Source organism: Nansenia antarctica, assembly GCF_963989245.1.
Source record: "Nansenia antarctica genome assembly, chromosome: 16".
Classification (NCBI taxonomy): Eukaryota; Metazoa; Chordata; class Actinopteri; order Argentiniformes; family Microstomatidae; genus Nansenia; species Nansenia antarctica.
In genome coordinates, this window is record NC_137686.1 from 17,882,601 (window position 1) to 17,890,438 (window position 7,838).

Consider the following 7,838-nt stretch of genomic DNA (forward strand, 5'->3'; position numbering starts at 1 on the left):
GGGGGGAGGTTGTCATACTTGTCCCTCCGTGGCCCGCCTTCGCTCTCAGAGAAACCTCTCCTCCTGCCCCCTCTTCCCCTTCCTCCTCCTCCTCCCGTTGGCTTCCTCGGAGGAGGAGCGGTTGCGGTTCCTTCCCGGCTGGCGACGGGGGGTGCCAGGGGAGGGGGTCTGCTCCTGGTAGGGCTGCTGCTGCTGGCTGCTGGTGCGTTTGGCGTGGAAGGTGAGGGTGCGGGAGGTGTTGGGTGCCCTGGAGGGCTGGTTGTTCCTGGGGGAGGAGGATGGCGGATGATTTCCGTTCCCCGGGCCTCCGCCGGCCCTCCTCCTGTGGTAGGAGCTGTCGGCCTCCTCGTAGGCGCTACGGTCGTACCACACATGGTCCCCCTGCAGGCCCTGGAGGACAGGGCTCAGGCCGGAGGAACCAGCCTCCGTCAGGGCCCGGGCCGCCCACTCCTCCTCGGCCGCAGGGCCCTGGCTCTCAGCCTGGGACACGCGGGCCGGCCTTCTCTGCCTCCTCCCCACGTGGATGTCATCTCCGTTCAGGTTAACTCTCCCCTGGGCTTGTGGTCCGTTCCCCTGGGCTCGTGGCCCGTTCCCCTGTGTGTGCCCGGCTGCGGCAGGTGCATTCTGGGGCCTGCCTCCGCGATGGGGGTTAGGCCTGGGTTGATCCGTTGGTTGGTAATTGGGGTCTCTTCGATCCATCTTAAGTCACGAATCAGCAGAGGGAAGAAGAGACAAAGGGAAAAGCGACAGGGAGAAGCTAGGGGACACGTTTAGAGAGAAGTTAGTATCAGAGAGAAAATGCAGGGTTAGGAGGAGGGCACAAGGAAGTGCGTTTCAAAGCTCAAAAGCAGCACAGCCGGGTTTTGGTGAGGCCAATGTGGTCTTGGTGAAGGAGAGACACTGAGGATTCATAACAATAAACTTGCATGTTAACGTCCACTTGACAACAGAATTGTTGTCAAGATCAAGAATAGCTCTCATTCTCAAACATTGGAGAGGTTTAGAATTGCCATACAGGTGCAATGCATTCCTCTAACATGGTATGCATCTTAGTAAGTGTGAATAGAGTAAGTCTACTGTAACTTTCTGGCAGAAAAACACATCTCACATTTTCAAAACCAAAATAAAACAGCACAAGCAATATATGCAATACATGAAAAGCATAGCCTACTTCACAAAAGCTGAACATAGTCAAGATGCAGTGATAGGTCTGACATTAGTGCAAGATACAAGGTTGATAAAACAGACTACTTATATCCAACACACACGTGTGAGATATCCTTCCTCGTGTTTTGTTGTTGGAACTATTCACAATGGCGATATTCAGTATTATTAGAAAAATGATGCTCAAAACTATCAAATTGTAGAATAGAACTTTATTGACAATGCAATGCAAGCACAGCCATCACATGCCTGCTGCATGTTGCAAGTTGTCAGCGAAAAACTGGACAAAAGAAGAACTCCAATGAGCTGCCGGACAACTTCCTCTCATTCATGCATATATGCAGCACTTTCACACAACAGCCAAGCAAAACTAAACGCAACAGTGAGACACTTTTCAACGTATTTTATTCATGTTGAAACCATGAATCACATTTCTGTTATTTTTCCACTTTAAACAGTTATGGTGATATTCAGGCTGCTGTGGAACAATGAGCATCACTTCAAATAAAGTGCCACTACAATACACCAGTCTCCCTCACAGGAACACTCACCTTTCACTGTTCAGTGAGATGCTAGATCAGGGTATATACAGGAATCTTGAGGTTAATTTCAATACCTTTCTAAGACTTTTTAAAGACCTTGTCAATATTTTTCCAGACCTTACCACCACTTCGAGCTGTAACCATTTACATCAGTGACACCTTTAACTTAACAGGTTTAGTTTGCAATAGACTAGACCGCTATCATACAACACAATTTCCAGTTCATCTTTGTTTTTTAATAAAACTAATAAATTCACGAACTTTTACTAAACGTTTTTAGGACTCAAACTCTTTGGACAGAGTCTAATTCAGAAAAATACCAACAAAATTCAAGACCTCATAAAAACGTGATAAGACTTTTTAATACTTATTAAGGGTCTTGATTTTCCCAACATTTATTTATCAACTTTTAATACTTTTCAAGACACCGCGGATACCCTGTAAACATGACCCATAAAGGAACAGGAATGTCATACGATGAGTTTTACACAGTCACTAGGAATGTGGTTTTTAATTACATTTGAATTTCATAAGTCTACAGTGTCACGAAAGTTTACGCCCTGAAGCATTCATAAATACGCGGACAATATAGGACCTCAAGGTCAATGAAATAGCCAACTTTGTCGGCACAGGTGATAGTAAGTAACTGAATATAAAAACTAAACCAGTCCAAATTGGTTCAGATAGATAATCACTTGTTATTTTATATCTAGTAAGTAAGTAAGTAAGTAAGTAAGTAAGTAAGTAAGTAAGTAAGTAAGTAAGTAAGTAAGTAAGTAAGTAAGTAAGTAAGTAAGTAAGTAAGTAAGTAAAACGTTATATAGCGCCTTTCGTACATGAAATGCAACTCAAAGCACTTTACAATACAATCTATGCTCTAATTAACTCGTCAAACATTTCGTGAGCTTAGAATGATAAGGTTCTATCTCCGTTTAGGGCAGTTCAGAGATATTGAGCGTCAAAGTTTTTACATTCCATTATGTTTTGTGAGATGGAACCTTTGTATTTTATGAATTACTGACTCAAAAATGTCAACATTTTAAAAATAACACCACACAGGCATTAATAAACACCTGATGGATCAGATTATGTAAAAAACTCAATTTTGACAAATGGAGATAGAACCTTATAATTCTAACGTCACGATTTGTTATTCACTACAAACATGTTATTGGGCAGACAGACGCTTCAGGCAAAACTGTGGCAATCTGTGCAACACATACCCGCCTATCATCTGTTGCACTGAAACTTCATCTGAAGTTTGACACGGACACGGTGCACTTCCACCGGCCACGTGGCGCTAATTAAACCACATCTGAGCATGCATTTTGACTTCACAAGTAGTGAAGTGAACTGGAAATACTCCGTGGTTTGAAAAAATGTTATTTGTTTCACTCACTCTGAATTTAATCGCTGTTTCTAGATGGATGGGAAGTCTGCGCGTGCTCTCGGCTGTAATCCGATGATCGAAGAGAACTAGAACAGATGGACAGTGAGTACTCGTTCAAACCGACGGGGGGGTGGGGAGTTGGCTAATTTCACGTTTATGTCATCAGTGACACATGTAAATGTTTTGGAATTAATATAAATCGACATATAAAACTAGAGTGTTCTACCTGAATTTGTTTTACACGACAGTTAAAACCTAGTGTGTGTTTTTTACTACATTCCATTGTACTTTCTAAATTGGTATGATCCAAAAAGATGGTTATATCTTATTAAACTACATTTCCCATGATGCACTAGCCACCCGAGAATCCAGGTAAAGTTATGTTCTGCATCTCGAGATTTTTTTTCTCAAAAAAGTTGCTAATGTAAACTGTTGAACGCAACACCAAGATACTTTATTAATCGATTCTTGTTTCTCTATTTTCTATCTTTTCTTAAATAATCTTATGATGTCACTTGTGTGCGCCATTGTAGTCCTTTAGGAATGGTTTTGCCTCAGTTTCTTCGTCTACGAGAGTAGTTTTAATTTCCATGTAATTTTCTATCAGAATGGAACATAATATTTGTCATTGATTGATACAACCAGCCACATCACTAGCACGTAACCGTGAAACAATGGCTGTCAACCCAATGGAATATGATCCAATACTTGGAATTCGCGTTATAGTGAAGGATGAAGAAGGAGAAATGGTAAATGTTGCTCCAAGTAAGTAGCCATTCTAAGTACACTACTGATCCTGGCTACTTTTTATAATCATTATTGGCTACATTTCGTTACTTTATCTCCCCTCTACTTAGGGCTCTATCTATGAATATCAAAAGCATGAAGGGGGCAAAGACGATTATTAACATTTTGTTCAATGAGGTAGAACTAACTTTAGGCTAATTGTAACTTGAGGGTGTTAGTACTATGCCAGTGGTGCGATGTGTAGGCGGCTGTGCAGGCTGTTGAATAGCAGTTGGTTGTGCAAATAACAGAATTTCTATTCCACACTCTCAACCAGTTACCTCTTGGGATGTGAAACAGGAGGAAGAAGAGGTGCCTTGTCATTTTGATCAACAGAGTAAGTCTACCATTGGCAAATTGAGAGTATGTTGTGCCTGAAACTGAAGGGTGCTACTCAAATTCAATACAAATATTGTTTGAATTAATACATTCATGAAATATTACTGTTCTATTACATTGCGATTCCCCTCCTCTTCTGCAGATGGCAGTGTAGACCAGGCTAGTGTCATGTCCTGCACCGGTGACTTTACCTCCCACCCTGATGACCACCTCTTACATGAGCACGCAGGCTCATCACTCTATGAAGAGCGTAGAGTTGCACAGAAAACTGAAATAAAGACAGAAGAAGACATAGGCCTAATATCATCATCTGCCGATACACCAAGCTCACAGAAAAACTCTTTGACACAAGTCATTGGGAATGAGCTGTTTCACACCCATGAGATGCCGTATCCTTGCCTGGACTGCGGAAAGAGTTTCCTAAGTGTAACAAATCTCCGGAGACACATGCGTACTCACACAGGGGAGAAGCCCTACTGCTGTTCCGAGTGTGGGAAGGCTTTCTCTCACTCAGGAAACCTCAAGAGTCACCAGATGATCCACACAGGAGAGAGGCCGTACCACTGCTTGGAATGTGGAAAGAGTTTCAGTCAACAAGGAGGACTGGTGAAACACCAGCGAACCCACACAGGGGAAAAGCCATTCCACTGCTCGGAATGTGGAAAGAGCTTCTCCAAGTTAGAGCATCTACAGATACACAATAGGACTCACACAGGAGAGAAGCCCTATACTTGCTCTGAGTGTGGAAGACAATTTTCCAATTCAGGTCAATTAATTCAACATACTAGGGTTCACACAGGTGAAAGACCCTACTGTTGTTCTGTGTGTGAGAAGAATTTCTCCCATTCGGGAGCCCTCAAAGACCACGTAAGGATTCACACAGGGGAAAGACCATATGTCTGTCCTGTTTGTGAAAAGAGTTTTATTAATTCAGGTGCCCTGAGGAAACATCAGCAGACCCATACAGGTGAGAAGCCTCACCGATGCTCTGATTGTGGCAGGAGTTTCTCTCAGCTAGGGCACCTGAAGGCTCATCACCGGATTCACACAGGTGAGAAGCCCTATCAGTGCACCTGCTGTGGAAAGGACTTTGCTCAACAAGGACATCTTGAAAGGCATAAACGTGTTCACGCAGTGGAAACACAAGACTGATCGTTGACATTTAACATAAGTCGTGAGGAACTTTGTGCTAAAAATCTTGATCACTGTCAAGATCGCTAAAACGAGGATTCATCAGAGGTCTTCAATGAAGATACTGCCTCACAATGACACACAAAGGGTGCGTTCGTAGATACGCTCTGGAAACCTGCGCTGGTTTCAGAGCACTCTGGTTTCAACTGAAATCAGTGAATTTCCAAGGGTCAGAGAGCACCCCGGGTGCGCTCCCGTGCTCTCAGAGCGTATTTACGAACGCACCCATTGTATGGTTGAGAGACCGATTTGAAGAGAGACACTAACTAATTATAGTCATTGTTTAATTACACCATTCCAGATGTTTTGAAACTTTTCCACTGACTTGTGTATATAGCATAATGATACTGCTGGCTGCACTGTAGCCTCTTTTCTAAGTAGGACAGACATCAGTCTTCACATTCTATAGTCCTTCCTTTAACATTTCCTGCATTCTGGGCAGTTCTGCCTTTTGGCACTTTATTTTGTATGAATGATGCAGGCACACATGGACAAGTTGCAGTCAGTGTGTGTGTATGAGACACTAAGCTAAGAGTAAAAAAGATGTAGGCTAGGCCTAATTTATTGTTTGTTTCATTGTTCACAACCAGTGGCAACAAAGTGAATGAATAAAAAATATAATTCCTGCTTTTTGCCTTTATAGTGGTATTTGTTCTTCAGTTAACACAGTGATGTATGTATACACAGTGATGTTAACACAGTGATGTTAACACGTGATGTATCGCTGATTAATTGTCTTACTATGTATCGATTATCGCAGAATCGCTGTATTGTGATACCATTGGTATCGTATCGTGACCTACCCTGTGATTCCCACCCCTAATGTGAACTGTGACCGGCGTTAAACAGGTGTCTCACCTGTTCCGAGAGGGCACAGAGGGTGTAATTGGCCCCGTCTGAATATTCAGAAATAGCACTTATCATTTCACTGATCTGAATGACTACTGATTGATAGGTTCAGTTTCTGACATATTGCTTGTTTCTTGCATATTGCAGTTTCTGACGATAGGCAGGGCAAGTAGAAATTTAGATGGGGCAAGTATATTTGCCCTGCAGGGCAAGTAGGAAAAAAACGTAACGTCGAACCCTGGTGTGTGTGTGTGTGTGTGTGTGTGTGTGTGTGTGTGTGTGTGTGTGTGTTCTTCAGCTTCACAGCAACCGCAGCAGAACACAGCTCCAGGGAACATCATATGAACATGCCAAAGGGGGCCTTCTCCTGTGCAATGTATAGGCCCAGGGCAGGGAATTAATTAAATGAACCATTTTAGAGGAGTGACCCTGCATTTTCAAAAGAGATAGAAGTATTATTATTATTACCATATGAAGGTGTGAGCAGGTGGCAGTTATGATGTTAGCCAATTATTATTGATATCCAATCAGGACTGTCGTTTAAGGGTTAAGCTGTCAACCGGCAGCTTCTCCCTCTGTGTCTTCTAAGATTTCTACTCCAGTGTCTATAATAATCGTTAATTCTTCTATATCACGACGACTGCCAATGGCCCAGCTGGCCTGAGCATAGATTACTTTTCCTGCTACGATTGTTGGATAGATCATTCACTTACTTAGTCAAATGTATTGATTGTAAGTCGTTTTGGAATAAGTCTGCTAAATGCCAAACATGATTGATTGACTTCCCCAACCCCATGATGAGGATGAAGATTCATTTCCCCAACCCCATGATGAGGATGAAGATTCACTTCCCCCAACCCCATGAAGATGATTTTCATTTGTCAGTCTGTCCGTTCTTTCATTCGTTTATTCTTCAGTTCTTTCATTTGTCCATTCGTTCCTCAGTTGTTGTTTTTTTCCGCCCGTTCTTCATCTTTTTCATTCTTCTGTTCGTTCTCTTGTCCATTCTTTCATTCTTCCGTTAGTTAGTTTTTGTTGTTCTTCTGTTAACTACAAAACAGCTAGGCTACTATAGAAACTAAATAACTATTTACAACAACTGCAAAGTATTCAAAATAATAGTCAACATTTAAACTATAAAAGCAACAAACTTGCACATAACAAGGTCTATAAGTAAAGACAATGACAAATGAACACCAATAAAAAACGAACATATTTTTGACAAATAAATAGCAATGAACAATCAATTTAAGAGTGCAAAATATTCCAAATAAATAAAGTGAACACTACAAATTAGTTAACTATGTTAACAACAAAACAACAGCCTACATGCCTTGGGTCGGCCCTGGTTCATTCTTCAATTCTTTTGTTCTTCATTTCTTATGTTATTACCTTCTTCATTTCTTAGGTTCTTTCGTTCTTCATTTCTTACATTCTTTCATCTGTTCATTATTTTGTTCTTCCATCCGTCTGTTCGTCCATACTTGCTTCCGTTTTTTTGTCCTTCTGTCCCTTCATTAGTTATTCCTTACATTTTTTTTCTGTTTAATCAATTTCACCTTCTTTGGTGCAAATGA

General features: G+C 41.8%; 1 protein-coding gene across 1 annotated transcript in view; it reads right to left on the reverse strand.

The window, feature by feature from the left end:
- Window positions 1-3,185, reverse strand: part of eef1da (eukaryotic translation elongation factor 1 delta a (guanine nucleotide exchange protein)) — a 9,825-nt gene extending 6,640 nt beyond the window's left edge. The window contains exon 1 of the mRNA XM_080546394.1: window positions 3,106-3,185. The gene's annotated coding sequence lies outside the window, so the exon portion shown is untranslated. The remainder of the gene's footprint in view (window positions 1-3,105) is intronic.
- Between the last annotated feature and the right edge of the window lie 4,653 nt (window positions 3,186-7,838).